Source organism: Nycticebus coucang, chromosome 1 (assembly GCF_027406575.1).
Source record: "Nycticebus coucang isolate mNycCou1 chromosome 1, mNycCou1.pri, whole genome shotgun sequence".
Classification (NCBI taxonomy): Eukaryota; Metazoa; Chordata; class Mammalia; order Primates; family Lorisidae; genus Nycticebus; species Nycticebus coucang.
The window spans coordinates 54,963,826-54,989,486 of record NC_069780.1 but is presented as its reverse complement, the minus strand read 5'-3'; the positions used below and the strand labels follow the sequence as shown (position 1 = coordinate 54,989,486).

The 25,661-nt window shown below is 38.4% G+C and overlaps 1 non-coding gene across 1 annotated transcript; it reads left to right on the top strand.

Moving 5' to 3' along the window:
• Window positions 1–23,384: 23,384 nt before the first annotated feature.
• LOC128593386 (small nucleolar RNA SNORA11) lies at window positions 23,385–23,513 on the top strand. The gene has a single exon (XR_008382348.1). It is a non-coding gene; the product is annotated as a small nucleolar RNA SNORA11 (small nucleolar RNA).
• The last annotated feature ends 2,148 nt before the right edge of the window (window positions 23,514–25,661 follow it).

Here is a 25,661-nt window from a genome sequence, read left to right as displayed (position 1 = left end):
GTCTTTGATACTTGGCTCTGAATTCTGCTTTGCCAGAGGCTCTCTGGTGGGCTCTGCCACAGGGGTGCTGAGGGAGACTGCAAGGCTTTGCTTCTCTATTTTTGTAATTAAAAAAATTTGCAGGGTATAAGTGTTTTTTGTTAAATAGGCAAACTACGTCATGCTGAAGCCAGGGCTTTCAGCTTACCTCTTACCAGAATAGTGTATGTGGTTCTCAATAGGTAGTGTCCTATGTCTTATCTGGAAACCCCTAAGCTTAATTGACCAAGGGCCCCGGCTACTCTTCTTTGAAATCCCTCCATTGCTAAATCTGCCCTGAGGCCATGCCCTCCACAGCTGCTGCTCCCACCCATAACTGACCCTGTGAGGATGCCGAGACTGATTCCCAGAGAAGTGGCACTTCTCTGACTGTAGCTCAGTGACTTTCGATGGATTTGCTGAGGCTTTCTTAGATCTTATAGCCCCTTTCTCCTTCGTTCAGATTGTCTCAGTCTGTGACAGCTCTCCTGGTTTCCACTGCTCCCTCCCTGTTCCCTTCCACACAGATATTCCCCTAATGGAATCTTGGCAGGTTTCTTCCTGTCTTTGCGTTGAACACAGGATAGGCTAACACAGCTAGGAGCAATGACCTACAGTTATTCATTCCTCTTTACTCTCTGTTACCTAGTAGACAAATGAATATCTTGCTAACAATTCTTTCTATTCTCTCATCAACTAACTGTTGTGGTTTCTGTCTTTTGTCTGGACTCTAAGAAGCCTAGTGTGAGCTCTAATTGTTCCAGGAAGTTTAAGGTACTAAGCCATTCCATTAAAGGGATGTGGGATGTTATTTTCCTTTAACTTCCCTTGTTATTTTACCACAGAGTTGGCAAAACAGGTTGAGCAAGATTACTGCCTTTTATAAATGTGGTAACAGACATATGTTATGTTGTGTTCAATACTAGGAGTCCCACTTGGTACATTGGCAAACAGGACTGCCTATGCAGGAAGGTAATCATGGAAATGACAAGTGTTGAAGTCATTCCCAATAAGGGGCATGCTTATTTAATCTGGAGAAGACGGCAGGAGAATGGGGTAACTATTTTCAAGTTTTTGAAGGTCAGTCACATGAAAACCCGTTTAAGCTTATTTTGCAAGGATCCAGATGTCATGACTGGAACCAATCAGCAGAGCCAGAATGAGACATGTGGGCTCTTAGTTCAGCAGCAATGCAAGCCTGTATCCCTTCAATATTTGCTAACATGTATCTGGTAAGAGTAGGGAGAAATTATTTTTTCTGCTAATAAAACGCAAGATGGGGAGATGCCTGTGGCTCAGTGAGTAGGGCACCAGCCTCATTTACCAAGGGTGGCAGGTTCAAACCCGGCTCTGGCCTAACTGCAACAAAAAAATAGCTGGGTGTTGTGGCAGGCACCTGTAGTTCCAGCTACTTGGGAGGCTGAGGCAAGAGAATTGCCTAAGCCCAGGAGTTGGAGGTTGCTGTGAGTTGTGATGCCACGGCACTCTACCCAGGGTGAAAAAGTGAGACTGTCTCTAAAAAAAAAAAAGAGTTCCTTCTTTCTATTATGCAATACTTACTGTATTATAGTATTCGTAGGTTCTTTTCCAATTATCTGAATGGAAAAATTATAGCCTAATAAAGAGTTTATAATTTAGATAATAAGATGAACTTTTCTCAGTAAATAACATGGTATTATCAAGTTTTGAGATTTCAGATGACCACATTTTCAGACTCCAGTGGGCAGATGTTGAAGTTGGGGGACCTGCTCTTATTGCTTTGTGCTACTTACACATTCACCTCTCAGAAATACTCAACAGAGATAACTTAGTGTAGACGAGGAATATACGTTTCGAGATTTCCCCTTGAAAGCATCGTCTGTTTCTGTGTAACAGGACCAATTTACACAATCTCCTGTTATATGAGGAGTGATGCCTGGAGATGTGATAAACTGCACCAAAATTGATTTCAGTGCTATTTCGGCACCCCCTTTCAGTTAATGCAACTTCTTGGTTTGTCTACCCTTTAATCTAGATCACCAGAAGGTAATAGTTACAGGGGAGCACATTTCTACCAGTATAATTAAGACCTCTGTAAGAATAAGAGTTGCTAATAGTAAACTGAGCTACTGTGCAAAATAGATAGCCTCTCAACATTGAATGTCACAGATATTACAGGAAAGAATCCTGAACTGGGAAGGAAGATAACCTGGGATAGACATCATGTGGGTAGCTTGAAAATAGACATTATGGAGAATTCACACCACAAAATAGGCAATGCTACACATTAGAACTTGTTTTGGAGAGTTGATGTATCTGCTCATGTGTGTTTCTTTCACAACTGGGTCCAGGCACTAGAGAGCCCAAGACTTGTCTCAAACTACTAACTGGATCAGTCTCAACTATATAATCTAAAGAGCATCCTTGTAAAACTCAGGTTTCTTTCTAGAGCCAGATCTGGGAATACTAGGTGAGTCTCAATTCCATGGCTAAAGATGGCCTTGTATATAATTCTGATATACACGTGGCTAATTATTTAGGGGAATTTTGTTTTATGATCTTACCATTCAGTGACTTCTGCCAGCTAGATGGTGGGATCTATCTATCAGGGGAGAGATGGTAGCAAATCTGGGTTGTCAGTCTTTTTGTTTTTCTGTGTCTACTTGTAAGCTCAAATTAATCAAGAGAATATTTTGTGCCCACTAGGAAAGGAAAGAGTCCTTTGAAAACTGGAATGGTGAGTTTTTTGTTTCTATGTTTACTTCTGACTGTAGCTAAGGTTATACACCTGAAGCCAGTTAGCTCTCTGCAGTTGAGAAAAACTTTTCTCTCCCATTGAATGTGTGAAATGCTTTTTTACCTCTGAAGGGTGTTAATAAATTAGATTATAAGGTGTCTTAAATTAAAGGAACTCGGTTCTAGTTGTTATATAGAGTAATAAGTGGCTACATAAATCTGATATTTCCAGAATTCCCACCAAATAAAGACACTAAATTTTTAATATTCTAACCTTTTAACAAAAAACTCTTTCAGAAAGTACTAATGAGAAACATATAACGGTCTAAAACATATAATAATACATAATATTATATATAATTTATAACACACATATAATACACATATGTATATATGGATAACACAGGGATAATATACAATATAACACATGATAAATCTTTAGATAAATCAGGATAGTTTATAATTTTCTTGTAGAAAAAAATGATACTTTTTCCTCTGATTTTAGTATGTTAAGTATAATATATTTGTACATTTTATTTTATAGAAGACCTAGATTTGCTTTCTGAATTTTCTCAAATTTATATACTGATTTATTGATAAAATAAGCTAATATTACAATTTAATAATGTTAAGGATTATGAAAAATGTAAAATTACATGTCTAACCACATTGAATTATAATTTGGATAATTTTTTAGATATCACAATCATATTTTATAGTATGTTAGCTCAAGTATAATTCTGATCTCAAATTAACATTAAAATCTTAATTGATGAAAAAGAAGTTAATTGATGGACTTTTTCCTCTCTCTCTCCTCTTTTCTCCTTCTTCCCTCTATCCTCAAAGAAAAATAAAATTCGGCGTCTGTGGCTCAGTGAGTAAGGTGCCGGCCCCATATGCCGAGGGTGGCGGGTTCAAACCCAGCCCCTGCCAAACTGCATCCAAAAAATAGCCGGGCGTTGTGGCGGGCGTCTGTAGTCCCAGCTGCTCGGGAGGCTGAGGGAGGAGAATCGCATAAGCCCAAGAGTTAGAGGTTGCTGTGAGCCGTGTGACGCCACAGCACTCTACCCGAGGGCGGTACAGTGAGACTCTGTCTCTACAAAAAAAAAAAAAAAAAATTTAAAAAAAAATTTAAAAATTTTAATCGATGGATAATCTTCGTGTACCTAGATCATGTCTATAATATGACACAAAAGCATCAATTGCTAAGCATAGTTTTTAAATGCATGCACATTTTTGTTTTTTATTTTGCTATGCTATGGGGGGCATGCCTTTGGATCATGTTAATGGATGTGCTTATTTTTGCTTGTACCATATATGAATAACTCCATTATCGATTATTCATATTCCACTTTTTTCTGTGCATAAAGGTTAATTTAAAAGATAGTGAGTAGGGGTATACTGCCAATATGTGATAGTGGCAAACAATGGTGTGGAGAAGTACAACAATATTTCCAAAGTGCAGGAATATTTTTTGTTTCTCAAGGAAAAAGTGAGTTGTTTTGTTTCAAAGGAAAGCATATGTCTAGAACATGAACTATGATAGGGAAAGACAAAATGTAAGTTGATATTGAAAACCATAGATTAGTTGAAAGTATACCATGTTTGTCTTGCTGTCTGAAAAGAAGCAATAAAATATGTTAACATTTTGGCAAAGTCTTCTCATTTTTGATGGACTTATTCAAAAGATAATTTTTTAAAAAGAAACTTGGAATCCGTTATTGCCAAATATTGAATTGATGCAAAAATAGAACTTGGCTTTCTCTATATTAAAATGATAAACTGGTCTTACAGTTCCTAACAAGGGTAGTAACCAGTTACCGTTTACCTTTCGTGTGGTCCATTGAGATAGGGGAGATTTACATTGCACCAGAATAATTTTCTGTGCTTTGTGTTGATTTTATGGTGGCCATGATTTTCTTTTTTAAGAACAGAAAAGAACTGAGATTTCTTAAAATTGTTTTATCTACTTCTACACTTACTTTAAAATATTGTATTGTTGTTTAACAAAAGTGTAAACTTTTTTTCTCAGGTACTTGTGATCCTGTCTTAAGCACAGACCAAATCTCTGGTTAAATCTGTTGCTTTTGCCTTCTGAAGTTTAGACCTTAAATTCAAAAAAAGTAAAATTCTCAGGACGTTTATAATACGACCTGAGAAATTTTCAGACAGCCTCTGAAAAATCACAAAAATGGAATGTTGTAAATAATTAAGTTTCTTGAGGAGCTTGATATTTTTTAAAGACGTCAATGCTATTGTAAGACTAGCTAGGTAAAGTTTGTGCAGGTACAATGTTATTAATAGAAATAGTTCAGAGAGCCTACATTTTACAGGAAGGCCCCCATTTTGCAATGCCTTTGCTGTCCATCATATGTCCTTACCCCTGGGGGAAACGTTGATAAAACCTATGAGACACACATGCATCAGGCAACTCTGTTCTCCTCCACTCTGATACTGCTGGTTACTGCAATAAAGGAACCCCAGCCATGAGTCTTAGAGGTCCTTTCTGCTTCTCTCTCAGAGCCTGAAGGCTCTGCTGTAAGTTACAAGCCAGAGATCAGATCTTCAACAAAAAAGTCTTAGAGTCTCACAGAAAGGACTGTACTGGGTACTCTTAACTATTGATACTTCAAAGAATGTACTCCTCAGTATGGGCTTTTGAGCTGACATCTCTTAGACAACTTTAGACTGTACTAGTGGACTAAGTCAGGATTTCCAGGGCTCATTTTTTTGGAGGAGGAGGGGGTGGGTTTGGAAGCTGATGACTTTGTGAAATCGGATTGCCAACCCAAAGCCCAGTAGAACAAAAATTAGTTAAATAGGACCAAAGGAATTGATGACAGAAATGCAATTGTGGTTCTTTATTGAGAATATATATGTATTTCTAATGCCTTATTTCCTGGTAGGTATATTATTAATTATTTAGGTTGCAAGAGGTATTGAGGGTTTTTTGTTGTTGTTGTTGTTGTTGTTTGTTTGTTTGTTTTTTAAAGACAGAGTCTCTCTGTGCCCTAGGTATAGTGCCATGGCATCATAGCTCACAGCAACCTCAAACTTTTGGGCTCCAGATTCTCTTGCCTCAGCCTCCTGAATAGCTGGGACTACGGGCACCCACCACAGTGGCTGGCTAGTTTTTCTATTTTTAGTTAGAGACTATATATTGCTTTTGCTCAAGCTGGTCTCCAACTCCTAGGCTCAGCTGATATTACAGGTGTGAGCCATTGCACCTGGCCTTGTTTTTTTTGTCTTTTAAGGCATTTTTATCTCTTAATGATATATGCTGAAACATCTTCATGTAAAATGATACAGTGTCTGGGATTGGCTTCAAAATAATGTATGTGGGAAAGTGAATGGGATAGATAAAATTAATTTACTTCGCATGAGTTTAAAAAATTAATGAATTTGATAATTTTTTAGCAGACTGATAGATATCTGAGGGCTTATTATGCTAATCTCGCTACTTTTCTTTTTGAAAATTTTCTATAATAAAAACTGTTTCAAAATCCTTGTCATAACTTTTCCTATGTCTTTTAAGCTGTTTATAATCATGATTTAAATACTCACATCTTATTTTAAAATATGCTCAAACCACTATTTCCTTACTAATCTTATCAAATCTAAATTGTTAGATTTAGGCTGTTTTCAATTTTTTTTTCTTTTTTTCTTTTTTGCAGTTTCTGGCCGGGGCTGAGTTTGAACCCACCACCTCTGGCATATGGGGCCAGTGCCCTACCCCTTTGAGCCACAGGCGCCGCACTGTTTTCAATTTTTTATTATTACAAATAATACTAGAAACATTTTTGTGCATAAACTATTGCCTGTACTTTGGTGTTTTGGTGAAATCATTGCCAAGATCATTGTGAATGAAGACTTTTCACTATGTTTTCTTCTAGGAATTTTACAGTTTTAGGTCTTATATTTAAGTCTTTAATCCCTTTTGAGTTGATTCAGCCTCCTCAACATCCCTTATTGAAGTCTTTTTTGCCATGGCATATTTTTGGTATCTCTGTCGAAAATCAATTGACTGTATGTGCTTGAGTTTACTTCTGTTCCATTTTTCTATGTATCTGTGTTTAGTGTTATACCATACTATTTTGATTACTGAAACATTGTAATACAATTTAAAATCAGGAAGTATGATGCCTCTAAATTTATTCCTTTTTCTTTAGACTGTTTGGGTTATTAAGTTTTGGTGTTTTTTTTTTTTAATTCATTAAGAATTTTACAATTGTTTATTCTAATTTTGATAGGGATTACATTGAATCTGCAGATTGCTTTGGGTAGTATAAAATTTTAACGGTATTAATCTTCTAATCCATGATCATGGGATATCGTTTCTTATTTGTTTATTTGTAGAGATGAGGTCTCACTATATTGCCCAGGCTGGATTCAAATTTCTAGGCTCAAGCAATCTTCCCACTTCAGCCTCCTGAGTAGCTGGAACTATAGGTATGTGCCACCATGCCCAGCTCATCACTGGATATCTTTCCATTTATTTGTGTCTTCTTTAATTTCTTTTATCAATGTTCTATGATTTTCAGTGTATGTATTTTTCACCTCTTTGATTAACTTTTACTATGTTTTATATTTTAAAATGCTATCATAAATGGGATTGCTTTCTTGAGGTTTTTTTTTTTTCCTCCCAGATAGATTGTTATTGGTTTACGTTATTTTTAATTATTCCCCAGAAGATGGGGAATAATGTTGGATCAAAAGGTATAATATTCTAAGGTTCTTGCTTATAAAGCCATTTAATTTCCCAGCTTTAGTAATGTATACGACCACACCATAATTGGCATTGGGTATCTTATTTTAGTATTTTCTAGTTTTGTGTTGGAGATAATATCCTCTTTACTTTCATTTAAGAATTACTTCTGGCAGGCTCTTCCTGCTGCTATTTGAAGTTTTGATATCTTTTGCTCACTTTTGTTTGGATAATCATTCCTGATGGGCGTGGATTTTGATATTTGACTGTTACTGGTCACCATCCTTGCCCCTGAGCAAAGGGAAATTCCTGGAGACTCTAACACTGTGATCCTGAAAATTTCTAGCTCCTGGCATGGGAAAGAATATCCAGATGAGTGGGAGAAACAGGTATTGGCTGGAACAATTCAAGCATTGAGTCAGTAAGAGAGAACACTGGCCAGAGCATGTCAGGAGCCAGATGTTGAAAAAAACCAATCTGTGATCAGTGCCTGGAGTCTGGGAAGAGATGTCAGGGTTAACGTGTATAACTTCAAGGGTTAGTTTTTACATGCCAGCAATGAGCTCTGTCATTAAAATGAAAAGGAAGAGAGTGAGTTTACCAGACCAATAGAGTACCTACTGGTCAATATTTTTATCTTTTTTACATTTTTAATTTTTGAGATACAGTCTCACTTTATTGCCCAGACTAGAGTACCATGGCCTTAGCCTCGCTCACAGCAACCTCAAACTCCTGGGCTCAAGGTGTTCTCTCATTTTTGCCTGCCGGGTAGATGGGATTACAGGTGCCCACCACCACATTTGGCATTTTTTTTCTATTTTTAGTAGAGAAAGGATCTCACTCTTGCTCAGGCTGGTCTTGAACTCTTGAGCTTAAGGGATCCTCCCACCTCAGCCTCCCAGAGTGCTAGGATTACTGGTGTGAACCACTACACCTGGCCTCAAATTTTATTTTATTTTATGTTATTTATTTTTTTTTTTGAGACAGAGTCTCAAGCTGTTGCTCTGGATAGAGTGCCGTAGTGTCACAGCTCGCAGCAACCTCTAAGTCTTAGGCTTAAGCGATTCTCTTAAGTAGCTAGGACTATAGGTGCCCACCACAATGCCTGGTTATTTTTTAGTTGTAGTTGCCACTGTTGTTTTAGCTGGCCAGGCTGGGTTGGAACCCACCAGCCTCGATGTATGTGGCCGGCACCCTACCCAAATTTTTATCTTAAAGTTGGATATTGCAAATGTCAGTGCAACTTAATGAATATAAAGTATGCTGAGAAACTGCCTTGGTTTCCCTGATTTTGAGACAGTGCAAGCAACAAAGGAGTCAGGATAGTTGATCAACTTTCCATAGGTTTTTAAAAAGTGTTAAAAGTAAAGTCCTTGTTAATAGAAATGTGAACTAAAATAAAATCTGAAGGCTCCTCCCTCAGTGGCTGACTGAGTTGCTAGCCTGTGAAAGGAGATCAGATATGCCTCCTTGTCTCCTGCCTTCTTAGAGATGTCCTCTGTGACTCACTAACAGGCCTAAGGCTATGCAAGACCTACCTGCAGGTCTCAATATACACAATAAACAAGTATGTTGGCACTTTGTCTCTAATTAACAGACTCTTTACCTTAAGCATTCATTTTCCGCTGACTCCTGGTCTTTTATACAGCCACCTAACTCTTTTAGCCAATTATCAACTAAAGAATCTTTTTTTTTTTTTTTTGAGACAGAGTCTTCACTATGCCGCCCTTGGTAGAGTGCTGTGGCATCACAGCTCACAGCAACCTCAAACTCTTGGGCTTAAGGCAATTCTTTTGCCTCAGCCTCCCAAGTAGCTGAGACTACAGGCTCCCACCACAATGCCCAGCTATTTTTTTTTTTTGTTGTTGTTGTTGTTGTTATTGTTGTTTAGCAGGCCCAGGCTGGGTTTGAACCCACCAACCCCGGTGCATATGGCTGGCGCCCTAACCATTGATCTACGCGTGCTGAGCCCAGTTAAAGAATCTTTAAACCCACCTATAATCTGTAAGCTCCCTGCTTCCAGATGTCCCACATTTTTTTGGTAAGACCAATGTATATTTTCCACGTATTGATTTATGATCTCATCTGTACTCTCTGCCTCCCTAAAATGTATAAAACCAAACTGTAACCCCACCATCTTAAGTCCATGTGCTCAAGGCTTCTTGGGTATGGCTCCGAATCATGGTCCTCAAATTTGGTTCAGAATAGACCTCCTTAAATTATTTTACTGAGTATGGCTTCTTTTCCGTTGACAGAAATATGGCAAACAATTCATTCACTTTTTTCAAGACGGGTTTTATTGGATGCAATATTATAGTTTTCTGCATTACTTCAGTACCCAAATCTTCCATAATGAAACACAAAGACACATTCAGGTAAGAAAAAAAGGTAGGGTAGGAAAGTGGTAACTGGCTAACAGATCCTTTGTAAACGTTATTACTGTTTTAAGCACTCTATTCACAAAATCACCTTCCTGGTTGCTGTACTTGATAAAAGTATAAATCTCTCAGGAGAGATTGTGAAAGACTTTGAAATGGGTAAAAGATTACTTTCAGTGAAAAGGTATGCCTCCTCTGGAAGACTCTAGAGGCTTTTCTGATTGTATAGGGTTCCTGTGCCTTTTACTGCCTTTAACGCTAGGCTATTTTACAACTCTGTGAGTAGCAGAAAACTGATGGCAATGCAAATGATCCTTACCCACAGAGATGCAAATAAATTTTGTCCAATGGAGATCTATTTGATTTTCCCCTGTAGAAATGATGACTCTAACCATTACATTTTATTGGCCTATTAGCAAATTTTGAATCTATTAGCAATTTCATTTCATCCTTTCTGATTACCTATATATGTGTCTGTGTTTCTGATTTTTTCTTTCAACATGTTTTAACATTTTACTGGTTTCCACATTAATGAAAGAATTTTATAAAATCTTGGCACTTGTTCATTTCATATTTGTATGAGAGTCATAATTTCAATTTTGAGAAAACTATCTTTTAATAGTTTCAGCTTAATTAAATATGTATTACTTTTTTCTCAGGAACATTGATGATGCTTTTTTCCTAGAAGGCTCCAGATTTTTCTAACATCTGTACAAGGAGACCAGGTTCTAGGACTGAAATAAATCTCCTCTACTCTCTGAGTGTTACAGAAAGTTCAGCATTTGTCCCCCGAAGCTGCATCAGTTAAAAAGGAACAAGCAATTTGAAGAGAAGAGAAGTTTGTTACTTTGCCAGCAAAGGAGAAAAATGGCAGACAAAGGTCTCAAAATTCAAATCCCTACTTCTGAGAAGAATCTCAGAGCTTTTAAATGTTCTGATTCCATAATCCTATCTTGGTCCAAGACAATCTCATGGCCTCTGCTCCAATTCATCAAATCTTTGGCTAAGACAGTCTGTGACCTCCACCTGGATTAATTCCATCTCCAGTTATCTACTGTGGCAAAAAGAACAAGAAACATTCTCTGCTCCTCCCAACCACTGGCCTGAGACAGGAGGTTTCAGTTCCCCAAAAGTTTTTGCCATTTTTTTTTCAGGCCATTCCTTCTGCAACAGGAGGGTATTTCTCCCTCTCAGCTACTCTGCTATAATGTAAAATAATGGCTGAGGTTTGCTTGGACTAAGCCTGATTACTTAGAGATTCTAAGGGCATGAGTTCAGCCATTGTCTGCTGATAAAAGTCTTTATAAGTACTCAAAATGCAAGGGAAAAATGGAGATAAAAAAATGAAAGAAAGGAAAATTCAATGTATGGGACAGTGATAAAATTGTGGACTTGACAGTTCTTCCCTTTCATACCAAGAAAAAGTGATGTTCTCAGATAATCTCTGTGCAAGTGTTAGCTAGATAGTTAGGATTCTGGCTCTCCTAGGAAAAAAGGACAAGGATAGGCCCGCGGTCCCCCACCTTGGTGCTGCCCCACCTCAACCCTATTCAAGAGAGTGCCCACATCTAGGGGAGGAGGGAACATCCTCCCAATCTACCAATGAGAACTTAGTATGCCACTGTAAAAGGATACAGAGGACTCCCTAGTCCAGGGGCCAAGTAGCATAAGTACAATTGAGTCTAGAAGGTGACCTAGAATAACTTTAAGACTAATTATCAAGTCATTAGTTTAATTCTACATTGTAGTTTATCCCTTCCCCCATAGGCTTTCAGAGAGGCTCACAGTAAGACTCAGTGGTTCCAAGGTGACCCGCTGAACCTCAAGTTGGGCCCAATTTTTGTCACAACAAGGGTGCCTGTTTTTAATCTATGACAAATGTATCTTTCTCTATAAACTTATATCTTGCTCTTGCTCTGTAAACCTATCTTTTTCTTCCTCAATGAACTTTGTTTCACACTTGCCTTACTTTAGGATATCTGAACATTCTTCAGCCAAGAGCACACTAAAAACACAGATCTTGTACTCATGTTTAGTATGGACTTACCAAAAGAATAAGATTGAGAATGATTGCATTGTTTCCAAAGTCTCCCTTTGAATGATGAAGTGTCTACTGAGGATGGTTCACGGCGCACCACTCCAAAAAATAGCTAGACTAGGAGACCAGAATATGCCACCCAAAATATTCCCTTTTGGCATAAGGAATATTTTGAGCTGGTTATTTTAAGAAACTGCAGACACAGGAGAAGCTCTGAAAACAAGAAGAGTACATTTTACCCTTTTGTAAGAGAAATTTACATTTATAAAGGAAATCTCCATTTGTGAAGGTATCTCCCTCTTCTGTACACCAGAAAAGAAGGATGATGAAAGTGCTAGAGATTCTTATGGAAGGAGAAGGCACTGATTTATGTCTATTGAACAAATCTTACTCTTGTCTACTGTACTTTTCTTGACCATCTTTCCACAACGATAATTAGCCTTTCCCCACCTCCTTTGTTTCAGTAAATGATGGTATTTAAACCTAAAGTTTGAACTTCTTCTTTGACATCTACTCTTGGAAAATTGCTCTGTGGGATTTCCTTGATATCCTCACCCATGTATACAGGAGGCATACATGTTAAGCAAACTTCTGTTTATTTTTCTTTATTTAATGTGTCTTTTGTTGTAGGAAGTTCCAGTTAAGAACTATGAAGGGTTAAAAAAAATTGTTCCTTTCTATACACTGTAGTAGGAAGAAATTAGGTCCTAAGATGAACTAGTCTGAGCTGGGCAACAAAGGGTATAACATGAATGTCAGCCCCTCTCATTCCTCTGCAAGAGCCACCTCTAGAATTTTGGGGCCAGGGTGAGTAAGTCTCCTGAATCTGTTGGGTTTCAGGCAGTTCTCGCAGTGCTGCTGGTCGAAGAATGACCAGACACTCCAAAGTAAGGCAAACATGAAACAAAGTTTGTTGAGAAAGATTAAGAGAGTTTACAGGGCAGGATATGGTCACCACAGACAGCGAACAGGGCCTCATTGTCCCACTCATTGCCCCACCAAAGAAAATGCATTGGGTTGTGACCTCTGATTCTCTTTTATACTGTCTAGATCAGGCCTACCTCAGGTTCAGAGGTCACCTTGAAACTGGAGTCTCACTGCACTTGCGGACATCCCATGAGCCTCTCTGAGAGCCCGGTGAGGGCATGTAGAGCACAATGTAGATTAAAGCTAATGACATAATAATTAGTCTTAAGGGTGCTCTAGGTTCCCTTCAAGATTTTATTGTACCTGTTGCTAGGCTAGAGAATCATCTTCTACATCCTTTTGCAGCTGGCTCGCTAAGCTCTGATTGATAGATTGGTAGGATGGTCCCTCCTCTCCAACTGTGAACTATCGCTCTTGACAAAATTAAGGTGGGAGACGCCAAGATGGAGGCCTGCTCCCGCCTTGTCCTCTTTCCCAGGAGAGCTGTTCCTAACTATCTAATAAGCCTCCTCCTAGTGGTCCATCTAGAAGCTGCTTTCCCCAGGTCCTTCTCTATATCCTGGCCCATCCGGGAAGGGATCCTACATTTCATGATCCTGTTCACAGTTTTATTGCCTTCACGTGAGTCTTGGTGATGGCTCACTTGACTGTCCAGGCCCCAGACCACTTTTCTCAGACCTAACTAAAGAAAACTGCAAGTTAGGAGGGAAGGTTTGTAAGCTGTTTGTTAAAGTCAAGTCTTTCTATTATAACCCGAGAGAAAGCTCCAAAATTAAACTTCATATTGGGTCTCTTCAGACATTCTCCAGATTCTAACTCAAGTTTTCCAGCTCTTTGACAATGTACCACTCTCAGGGAAAGCAAAGTATGTTAGTGTTTAAGAGCCCAGGTTGTGGCAGGAACCATATGGGTTTTAAATCTCAGCTCTACTGTTTGTTAGTTATGCAATCTCAGAGACTGGAGGGAGGGCTTAAAGGCTGTGTCTTGGCTCACTCCTCTATAAAACCAGGACCATGATCCTATTGATCTCACAGGGGTGTTGTGAGGCTTTAATGAGTTAATTCAAATAAAGCACTTAAAATAGTGCCTGGCACTAGCAAGTGCTACATAAATGTTAGCTGTTAAAAAGCAGTGTATGATTAAGAGCTGGATTTAAATCATGACACACCATTTACAAACTACGTGTCTTAGAGAAAGTTACTGTATTTTTCTGTGCCCGAATTCCTCAATTTCAAAATTAGAAAATAGTAGTACCTAACTCACAGTATTGTGTGTAAATTACTTCATATACCATTGGCAAAAGTACATGTTGTATCAAGTAATTGTTAGTATACTTATAATTCTTAGATATTGTTGCCTTTATGTATGCTTCTTCAATGCAAATCTCTATCTTCATTTAAGAAAACCCATCCCTGGCCAGGCTCAGTGGCTCATGCCTGTAATCCCAGCACTTTGGGAGGTTGAGGCAAGACTGGTTAAATAAAGCCAGGAGTAATAGTCCAGCCACTGTACTCTAGCTTGGGTAACAGAGAAAGAAAGGAAAGAGAGAGAAAGAGAGGAGGGAAGGAAGGAAGGAAGAGAAGAAGGAAGAAAGGAAGGGAAGGGGGAAGGGAGGGAGAGAGGGAGGAAGGGAGGGAGGAAGGGAGGGAGAAGGAAAAGAAAAGAGAAAGAAAAGGAGAAAACCCACCCTAATGGGAGAGAAGAGATGGAAAGAAAACCTATAAATTAGAAGAGACATAAGAAGGAGCAACAATTTACATTTTATGGACCTTATTTGGATCTTGATACCAAAAAAAAAAAAAATGTAACAAAGAGACAGTCACGGTATAATTGAAAATGTGAACACTTTGTTGGTATAAGGAAGAAAAAATAACTTTCTACTATTATGACGTCTTAACTGGAACACACTTCTATAACAAAAGACAGATTAAGAAGAGGAAAACAAATGCTTGTTAGCCTGTATACTTCTTATATCCATAAGAGAAAGGAGGGAAATGAGTAAATCTCAAAAAGGTGAGATTTGTACCTGTAATCCTAGCATTCTGGGAGGCCAAAATGAGAGGATCACTTGAGCTCAGAAGTTTGATATCAGCGTGAGCAAGAGCACGACCCTATCTCTCCTAAAATTAGGAAAAACTAGCTGGGTGGGGTGGCGCCTGTGGCTCAAGGAGTAGAGTGCCAGCCCCATATACCAGGGGTGGCGGGTTCAAGCCCAGCACCCCGGCCAAAACTGCAAAAAAAAAAAAAAAAAAAAAAAACCAAAAAACAAAACAACTAGCTGGGTGTTGTGACAGGCACCTGTAGTCCCAGCTACTCAGGAGGCTGAGGCAAGAGGATCTCTTGAGCCCAAGAGTTTGAGGTTGCTGTGATTTATGATGACACCACGGCACTCTACGGAGGACAACAAAGTAAGAATAAAAAAAAAAAGGTGCCTCTGAATTCAGGTTTAAATACATCTTCTGCTGAGTTAAAGAAGGAAGCATCTTGGGGTGACCAATTACAGGGAGTTAACTGGGAAAAGCATGGTAAACATGGGTTAGGCTGGTCATGCAGATTCAAGATGTTACCAAACAAAACTGGGATCCACTTGCCCAGTAGAGCAAAATCAGATGCTGTAGCCAAGAGTTGTAACAGGACAAAAAAAGCTTTCATGACATGGCACCCAGAAAGGAGTATAGGCAGCAAATGGTTCAAACTCAAACTCTTCAATGGCTTATATGCAAGAATTTTTAAAGGCAGAAAGTTGCAGGCAAAATCAGGTATTAATGCATGAAGGTTATACATTGGTCTGGCATAAAAAGGTAGGATATTCTGAAGTTGAGGGGAGGTAGTCTGCAGACCATAAGTGGATTCAAGGATTCTTTGATTAACCAAAAGGAATGTTGAGGTGGGTGTGACTGTCTTCAGGCTCCTCAGGGAGAAACTTAGAACAAAGAATCAATTTTTTGGTTCCCCTTTATCTGCATTTTCCATCTGGCGGGGGTTTCTGAAAAACAGCTCAAGAACATGTGTTAGGATGCCACCTTTGGTTTCTGTGGAGAACCCTGACACCTCTTGAATCTGGCTGGCAAGGAGGATCATTGTTATTACTATCTTCCTGCTCTTCAGGTTTCCTGCCCATTCACTTTTCAAGGGTAAATTCTGTTGAAGGGACTGAAGATTTCTCCTTAATTTCCATGTTTAGGGGGCAGAATTCTCCTAAGTGGAGTCCCCGTTCCTTCTCAAAGTCAGTGACTCTTCTATGATAAGAATTTGGGGGGATTTTGTCATTCTTCTTTTCCTGAGAAAGACTCTCTTATGAATGGGATATTTTCTTTATAATGTAAATTTCTCTTAATGAAATGGTAAGTTCTACTTTCTTTCTAGAGTTTCATCTGTGAATGTTGTTTCTTTTTTCTTTTCTTTCTTTCTTTTTTTTTTTGAAACAGAATCTCATTATGTTGCCCTCATTAGAGTGCTATGGCGTCACAGCTCACAGCAACCTCCAACTCTTGGGCTTACGCGAGTCTCTTGCCTCAGCCTCCCAAGTAGCTGGGACTACAGGAACCCAACACAATGCCCAGCTATTTTTTTGTTATAGTTGTTATTGCTGTTTAGCTGGCCCAGGCCAGGTTCGAACCCGCCAGCCTGGGTGTATGTGGATGGCGCCCTACACACTGAGTTATGGGTGCTGCCCTGTTATTTCTTAAAACAATCCTTAAGCCAAACAAGGAATATTTTGGAGTGGCACATTCTTCTGTCCTACAATGGTGTTGATGAATTATCATTAATTTGTTGAAGTGAGGTAATAATATTGTGATCATGTAAAAGTCATTATTTTTTTAGTTGAGGATGAAATTATATGATCCCTGAAGTTTACTTTAAAGTAATGTGTGGGAGATGTGCAGGGATGGGGTAAGATTGGCCAAAGTTTGTAAACTGGTGGTGGGAACATGAAGTCCATTAATCTATTGACTTCTTTTGTGTATGGAGAAGGAACAAAGAAAGGGGTCTGAAGGGGGATGGGAGGAAAGCCTGGCCAGCCTGATAAGGACATCTGGAGGTTCTATAAAAACATTCAGCAGTTAGATTACCAATCAGTAGGTCTCACCAAAAAAGGGAAAAGAAAGTGAGTATGAGGTAACCTAGGCAATCAATGGCCAATAGAAAAGGATAATGATCAATAGAAAAGAATGAAGGTGCCTAGAGGTACAGAGTGATCAATGAAAGAGTTAGAAACAATTTCAAATGGAAAGAAAAGGATATTTTTATCTCTACACTTTGCAGAAGCCTTTGCATCTCTGTCTCTCTCTTCTCATTCATGAGAAAGACCTACTTCCAACCCTTGTTGGCAGTGCTCTAAGCTTTCTCTTTGTTCTTAAGTAAAATTTCTCTTTGTTATACTAAAGCCTGTGCAAAGTTACTTTTGCTTTCCATTCATGCTGCCTGCGCTGTTCCAATTTTAATCTTGGTTTCTACCCATTTTCGCTTTTGATTCCTCTGTGCCTCAGGTGAACTTTTTGGTTTCCCTAAGTAGTCAAACAAGGCCAGCTGGGTTCAGGGAACTGTGACTCCTGACTTCCAACATGTATATCATAATTTTTTTAAGTTAGGAAAATGGGAAAGAGAAATAAAAGACGTTTACACACCTGAAATCCAGTCTTACCCTAGAGTTGTCTCTTTTTCACCTGGCATCCCAAATAATCAGTAGGACCCAGCATTCTCCAGCAGTACATTTTCTAAAGTAAGTTATTCTGTCAAGAGCAGTATCCTGTCACCTTCAAAGGACAGTTGAAGGAAGGCTTTAGCACCAAAGTCTGAACCCCATCAGAATCTCCTTGAAAGACACTTTCACATCTTCTGAGGCATCCAGTGGGTATCTATTACATAGCAATAGCATAAACACAGACACACACACACAAATTTTCAAAGGACAAAACTTAATTTTCAGAAATAGTTAAAATTTATTTTTCCATATGCAACATAATTTCAATCTGCTTCTTCTCACAAAGGAGATAGCACTCAATAGGTATTTTTTTTGTGGAACAATGTCAGTTCCCATTTTTGTCCTCAGACTGTGCCCTGAGATCTACCATTGCATAAGAAATGGGTCCAGACATTGTGGCAGGTGCCTGTAGTCCCAGCTACTTGGGAGACTCAGGCAAGGGAATCACTTAAGCCCAAGAGTTGGAGGTTACTGTGTGATGCCATGGCACTCTACTAAGGGTGACAAAGTGAGACTCTGTCTCAAAAAAAAAAAAAAAATGGGTCCAGAGCCATCTACCTCTCCATGGACTCCCTTATGCTTGTGAAGATGTGAAAAGTACATTAGTATTTAAGGTTTGTTTGCTTGTTTGTTTTTTCTTTACTACTTTGTCCAGGTCCTCACATCTTTCCAGTGTGGAGAGTATTAGAATGCAGAAAGATGTGAGGGTTTCATCTTCTCTCTAAGCAAACCCTTGAGGGTGGGAAAGAGAGGAGAACTGTGGGAGGTAAAGAGGAGAGATGGTTTGCTCTTTTCATTCACAAAAGCCATAATAGATATCACAGATTGTTAGATCTGAAAGAGCCTTAAAGGTAATTCTAGACCACACCATCCCATTTACACTCAAGAATGATGCTTAGAGAGTCAAAGGGAGCATTTGCTTTGAAATCTACATAGGATTGCAACACATATTTTAAAGATTCTTCTCTCAAGAAAGATTTTTCATAAGTAAAATCTTTTTTTTTTTTTTTTTGCAGTTTTTGGCCGGGGCTGGGTTTGAAACCAGCACCCTACTCTTTTGAGCCACAGGCACCACCCCATAAGTAAAATCTTAAAGACCAGAACAATAATATCCTATTTTGATTTTTTTCATCACTAAGTTATTATCTTGTTCCTAGCCTTTAAAAAAAACCTTTTACATACACTTAAGCATTATAATTTTTCATTTTAAAATTATCTTCAGTTTCCTGCAGCAGAAATCCTTAAGGCACACACACTGAAGGTCAAAGCTTACCAGTGTCTTATGAAGGGCCGGCCAGGGCACAGTCCATCCACAGCGTGGGCAGTAAGGGGGACAGGGCCTTGTCCAGAAAATTTAAGAACAATATAAAGCCCAATAAGTATTAGTCTGCTTTTTATTATCCCCATTCTCTGCAATTGTAAACATCATCAGTGATAAAACTGCCTTCCCCCCAAAGACATAAAAAACATGTTTCATTGACCTAAATTCTAAACAATTGCTGCATTTTCTGTTGAGTTTTAATATGTAAGTAAGCTTCAAATTAGCACATGAAACCTTAATAAGCATTGTATTCTTCTAGAAATGAATTCAAAGTGCTCCCATTTACTTAGTTAGCCTTTGACACACACAGACTCAAACTTTATTAGCACAAGTTTGTTTTGATAATAAACCCTTCGATGCTGGTGGTACTTCATATTTCTGCATTTAAAATTTTGATGTGTAATGAATAATGATATCACAGTGATTTTATGATGAAAACAGAATTTAAGTTACTCCAATTCTGCCATCTCATGTCACGACTTGCTTTTATTTGTGTAATATTTTTGTTTGTTAAGGGCAAATTTTAGTTCATCTGTGAAATATTTCATTGAATTTGAGTACTATCTCTAAAATAGAAATGTATTTTTTTAATTGTTTGTTGCTTTAAAACTAAAACTAAATCAAGAAAACAAAATATCCTTTCTGCTGGAGACACCATTTTCCAGTAATTCACCAAAATGACAAACACAAAGGGAAAGAGGAGAGGCACCCGATAGATGTTCTCTAGGCCTTTTAGAAAACATGGAGTTGTTCCTTTGGCCACATATATGTGAATCTACGAGAAAGGTGATACTGTAGACATCAAGGGAATGGGTGCTGTTCAAAAAGGCATGCCACACAAATGTTACCATGGCAAAACTGGAAGAGTCTACAATGTTACCCAGCATGCTGTTGGCATGTTGTAAACAAACACGTTAAGGGCAAGATCCTTGTGAAGAGGATTAATGTTCATATTGAGCATATTAAGCACTCTAAGAACTGAGATAGCTTCCTGAGATGCGTGAAGGAAAATGATCAGAAAAAGAAGGAAGCCAAAGAGAAAGGTACCTGAGTTCAACTGAAGCGCCAGCCTGCGCCACCCAGAGAAGCCCACTTTGTGAGAACTAACGGAAAGGAGCCTGAGCTCCTGGAACCCATTCCCTGTGAATTCATGGCATAATAAGCATATAACATAGCACACAGGAGTTCCAGTGGATCCATGCTTTTAGGTGCAAGAACCTATTTATTCCCCATGATCTCATGGCATAACAGGTGTACAGCATAGCACACAGGATAACCAATAGACCCCATGTAACAGTGATACAAGGTGCTGGAACCTATTTCCCATGAATTCAAAAGTCAATCAACACTTTGTCACATTTAATGGCAAGATGCCTCCCTGAGCTACTGGAACCTCTTCCCTATGAATTCATGGCATGGTAGATACAAATAATAGTGTAAAAATGTTCCTTGTTCATTCACTACAAGTGTGATATTTTTTCCCCAAAGAAGTATTAAAGCAAATTTTAATGTGTCCTAAAAAAAAAAAACAACAAAATATTACATAAGTGATATAACTTAGTAGTTACCTTAAATAAGTACCTTTTGTTGAAGTAGTGGTTTTATTAAAATTTACTCATTAGTTACTAGAAAGTTTTTATATAAAATATTATTAGATTATAATCAACATATCAAGTTCAAACTATTAGTAGATATTAACCAGAAGTGGTGTTCTTATATTGCCAGAAGATATGGAAAGGAAAATGTTAGAACGACTCAGTCATTTACCTCAAGCTCTATTGCTCACTCTAAAGCAGCGGATCAGATAAAGCCAATATTTGTGACCACTCAGGCATTTTCTGGAATATTTATTTGCTAAGAAGAAAGACTTCAGAAATCCTTGCCAAATACAAATGAAATCTATGATGACTTTTCTGGTCATCTTTTTGTAAGAAATATGTGACTATTTGAAAGCCATTAGAATCTATCTCGTGGAAACTAAGACATAGAAATTATTGCAATTTCTGGAATCTATTGTGAAATGACATAAATAAATCTCATCCTTATGGTTAATTTATAAATCTAGTCCTTATGGTTAAGACTATATTATTAGAAATTACCTGTATCTGGTACATCATGTGAAATTAAAATCAATCAAAAATGTTCTTTCATCAACTATAAATGAAGATAGATTGAAAAATATGTTGAAAATACTTGTTAAACGTGTGTTTGCAAAGAAGATCAGTTTTCAGAAAATCATTTACACATTTGGTGACTCATGTAATGACTCATGTATGGTCCCTATCACCATAGGGACCCAGAACTGGAGAGAAGTAAAATGGTGGTGGCAGTGGAGGCTAAGAGGGATTCTTCAAGGCCTTATAGAAAACAACATTTTAAAGCCACATAACTAAGGAAGAATTGAAAGGAGGTAGGATTTCTGCAAGGGTAAGGAATGGAGCCAATAAAATACTATTAATTTGTTAATATTCTCATGCCTCTATTTTTACCACGGTTTGATATGTTTTGAGGAAATGTTGATAGTTAGAAAGTTTCTTTCTCTTGCCTCAAAAAGAAGACCTAGAGAGAAGGTCCTAGAAAGTAGAAGGCTTTTCCCCACCCTCTCCACTCCCTGCTGTCACAAGGACTAACTGGGGAGTGTTCACCCAGCTGCTAGGTGAATCCAATCCTTTTTTAACAGGCATAGAGCCTGCAAAATGCCACTGGGCTTCCTTCTTCCCTAAAAAACCAGAATTCCTGAAGTCATACTCCAGACTCTCATGTTATATTCACCACATTTTTTGCTTTTGTTTTTGTTTTTCTGGGGTAGGGACAAAAGGACTTTTCCTTCCGCTCTCTGAAGGTTCAATAATTTGAGTCTCTTGAGTAATCTTGATAATAACTTAACAGAAGAAAATTCATACAAACTTATTAGACATGCTTGTGCATGGGGGTCTCACAAACTATGAGACTTAAAGAAAGACCAGATGGTTGAAGCTTAAATGACATTTTGGGCAACAGAAATAGAGTTTTCAGTTTTGGGGTGGGGGAAGCAGTAACCCAAGTCATAGGAAGGTAAAGGAAAGAACTGCACTGTGAACAGAACTTGTCTAAGATGCAGCTAACAGCCTTAGGTAGCAGCCCTAAGAATGGGTGAAAACCATCTGGGTGTGCTGTCCTGGGCAAGGGGACCTTTAGTCTTTTCTCTGTCTATAGGAGTTAATCTTCTTTGGTTAATGTAGATTCTTGAATGAGGGTTCAAGATAATCACTTTCCTTTGGGAGGAGCTTCCCTTAGTTAGGTAAGAGAAACTTCAGAGAAATCTCCTCCCTGTGATCTGGGAAAGATAGAGAGACGTCAGAGAGAACTTGGTTCTGAGGTTGCTTCTTTAGTTGAAAGTCCTCAGCATGCCCAAGCATCACACTTTGGGGTATTGATTTCTAAGCCTCAGCACTGGGCTCTTTGCAAACATTTCAAAATGTCATGGTTCTTGAGAAAATCCATTTACTTTGTGGCCCAGTCTTAGCGAGGAAATACTAGTCCAATACTGGTTGAACATTAGTTAACATATTTTTGTAGATGTATAGGAACATGACTCAGGAGCTGGGATTATATTAATACCACTCAGTAAAATGTCTTAAAATTTTCTTTTCATAACTCTCTCCGTTTCTTATCTATGTTCAAGCTGCTCCCCAAATCTTTCATTTTCTCACTCTCCAAACTCCCCTAACTTCTTTGCAAATCTGGGGCACAATGACTCTGGTCTCTTCTTCTCCTCCTTTGTCATCTTCCAGGGCTATTCACATCCCCGTTGAGCAGTTACAGTGCTCTCCTTACGCAGACCCACAGGATTGCACATAATCCTGGGAAATATGTTCAGCACAAAAGGAATTCTGTCTTATAGATGGAAGGGGAGAGGTAATGTGATTTCCTATATGTTAACACCGTTGTCAACCTAAAAGCTTCCCCAGCAATAAACCAGTCTAGGACCAAGTAGTTGATTCAAATTCTGGTGTGTGACTGAGGAGAGAACTTTCTCGTATTTGAGGGCAAGAGAAGCCAAATCTTATGGTGATTTACATGTAGAAGTTGAAGACTACTCAGAGAGAAGACTTGAATTTTTCCATTTTTGGTGTGCTGTAACTTGTTCTCATTCATACTTTTGGAAAATGGCAGGGAGGAGAATGATGAAAAAAAGCACTAGAGGATAGAGGGCCAGTTTCCTTATTCAGGCTACGTGTCATCCTCAGAGATGCTGCGTGGTCTGGCGAAAGACCACAAACTTTGGAGCTCGATATTCATACTCAAACTTAGTTACTTTCCAGCTGAGTGTATGTAACTTATAATGTGACAGTTACATCAGCAAGGAAGCATTGTCTTCTACAAATGGCGATATGTAAGAGCATTTTCCAAGCTTATTGTGAGGACTAATGAAATAATTTTTGTAAAATGCTTAGCATAATGATAAATGATGTTAAAAATAGCTTTCTTTCTTTTTTTTTTTTGGCTGGGGCTGGGTTTGAACCCGCCACCTCCGGCATATGGGACAGGCGCCCTACTCCTTGAGCCACAGGCGCCGCCCAAAAATAGCTTTCTTAGTGGTGAACTCAGAGCAGGAGCTATAAAGAATGGCTCCTCTGTTTACAGCACACCCAACAGGAATTCGGGGTCACTGTGATGAGGGGCCCAAAACTTCTCATCTCCCTATGAACAAATTCCCTACATGTGAAGAAGAAAAAAATTATAAAATATATGTGGTGGGTGTACGGGTGATCACTGTGTAATTCTTTCAACTGTACTGTATGTTTGAAAAATTGCCTAAGAAAATATTGGAAAATTAAGAAAAAACAATAGCTTTTTGAAAAACTGGAGTTGGAGGGCTTCTGTCTAAACTTCCTTGGTTTCTAATGTTCTAAAGTTAGTACTGGTTTATGCTGGTTTTACTTAAAATGTATATCTAGGAAAAAAGCAATACTCAACAAATATCAGTGACATGCAAATAAATAATTAACACAACTTTTTTTTTTTTTGAGAATCAGTGTCTGTCTACATTGCCTCTGCTGGACTCAAACTCCTGGGCTCAAGGAATCTTCTGGCCTCAGCCTCCCAAGTAGCTGGGACTACAGGTGTGCACCAGTGCACCTGGCTGAACAAAACTTTTTATAGCTCAAAGACTGATGTCAGTAACCAAATAACCAAGAATTTGAGCAATCTCTTCTAGGTAATTGCAAATGACCTCTGCTTTCCCTGTAATTTATACATTTTCACCAGCCCTTCTCCTAGTGTATTCTTCATGACCACCAAGGAGAGCTAGAGGACCTTAGCAAGGAGGCTCAGAATAGTACTGCCTTGATTTTGGCAACATGCATATTGTTTCTTCAGCTAACTCAGCATGCTTGAGATCATTTTAACAGCATAGTGTTATCATGTGGTTTCAGTAGAAAAAGTCCCTATGTAAAAATAGCACCTTCTTCCTCAGCATGTCTGCTCCCTTTAATGAAAATAAGGCTTTAGCTTAGACTGAGCCAATGCAGCTATCAAGGCGAGAGCTAAAAATCTCATCTGCTTCGAACACTGTTGGCCGAATTCACTAACAACGTACTAATAGTCATTGAAGGTAAGGAAGACAATACAGCTACAGGCATGAACAATACAGGATAATTCATCTCCAATATACAATACTTAAACAGCAGTTTCCTAGAATGAGCCCCTAGAAAATATGGTCAATGAGAAAAAATCACAATTGCTCTATAAGTATATTTACAGCAATACAAACAAACTGAAAAGGAGAAAAAAGAATCCACAGCATTCATGAATTCTTATCCAATCCGATTAAAAACAAAAAGAGATTAACTAATATAATTCAAGCCATATGGCAACCTAGTAGGTTTCTTCTTCTTGGAGAATGATGTTTCATTCATCCTTAACAGCCTGCATTCTACGACGTATCATCCCATGTCCCATTTAGGGATTGGGAAAATTCTATGTGCATTATTGATATGAAAATAAAATGGAGTGAAGGTATAATTTTACTTACATTTTTGAGGAAAAACATAGATACATTTTTTTCAGATTAATATGAGGGTACAAACAATTAAGTTACAATATTTGCATTTGTTAGGTAAAATCTCTGTCGTAGTTGTGTACCATACCCAGGAGATGTGCCATATACCTTTACATTGTACCCATTAGGTAGGCACACACTATTCCTCCTCCCTCCTCCCTTCTCCCCCCTCTCCCAACTTGGACTTTACCTAACAAATGCAAACAATGTAACCTAATTGTTTATACCCTTATATTAACCTGAAATTAAAAAAAAAAAAAAAGAAATATGGCATAGGAAATAACTGGAGGTATGTTTATCTCATGGCCACCCAAAATTATACTTTCATTGAGTGAAGTCTACTCATAAAATGGAGGAAATATCAGGGAGAGAAAAAGAGAACTACGATTTTATTTTATGATCTATTCCTCCCCTGAAACTGGACCTTTCCTAAAGGAAGAATGTTTCTTTTTTTGAGAATCCTAAGATATCTTTAGTAGAAACTCTTTGAAAGTCATTTAAGGCTGTCAGATACCTCTTATTTATTACAACAGAGACATCTACAGCTTAATTTCCTTTGGTGTTATTGCACCTGTCACTGGGCTATCAGTGGCTATCTGCAATTCTACTCCTGCAGATTCCACGCCAATGTCTGATAGGCCCCTTATCTACTATTGGAAAGTAATTCTAGAAGACATTCACCTGTCAGTTAGAAGAGACCACACTAAGTTGCACACAGTAGGCATTCAGCATATATTAACGAGCCCCCTGCTGCCTCCCTCCAACCCATAATCCCTTTTATCTGAAGGAAAATATAGAATCAAATGACCTA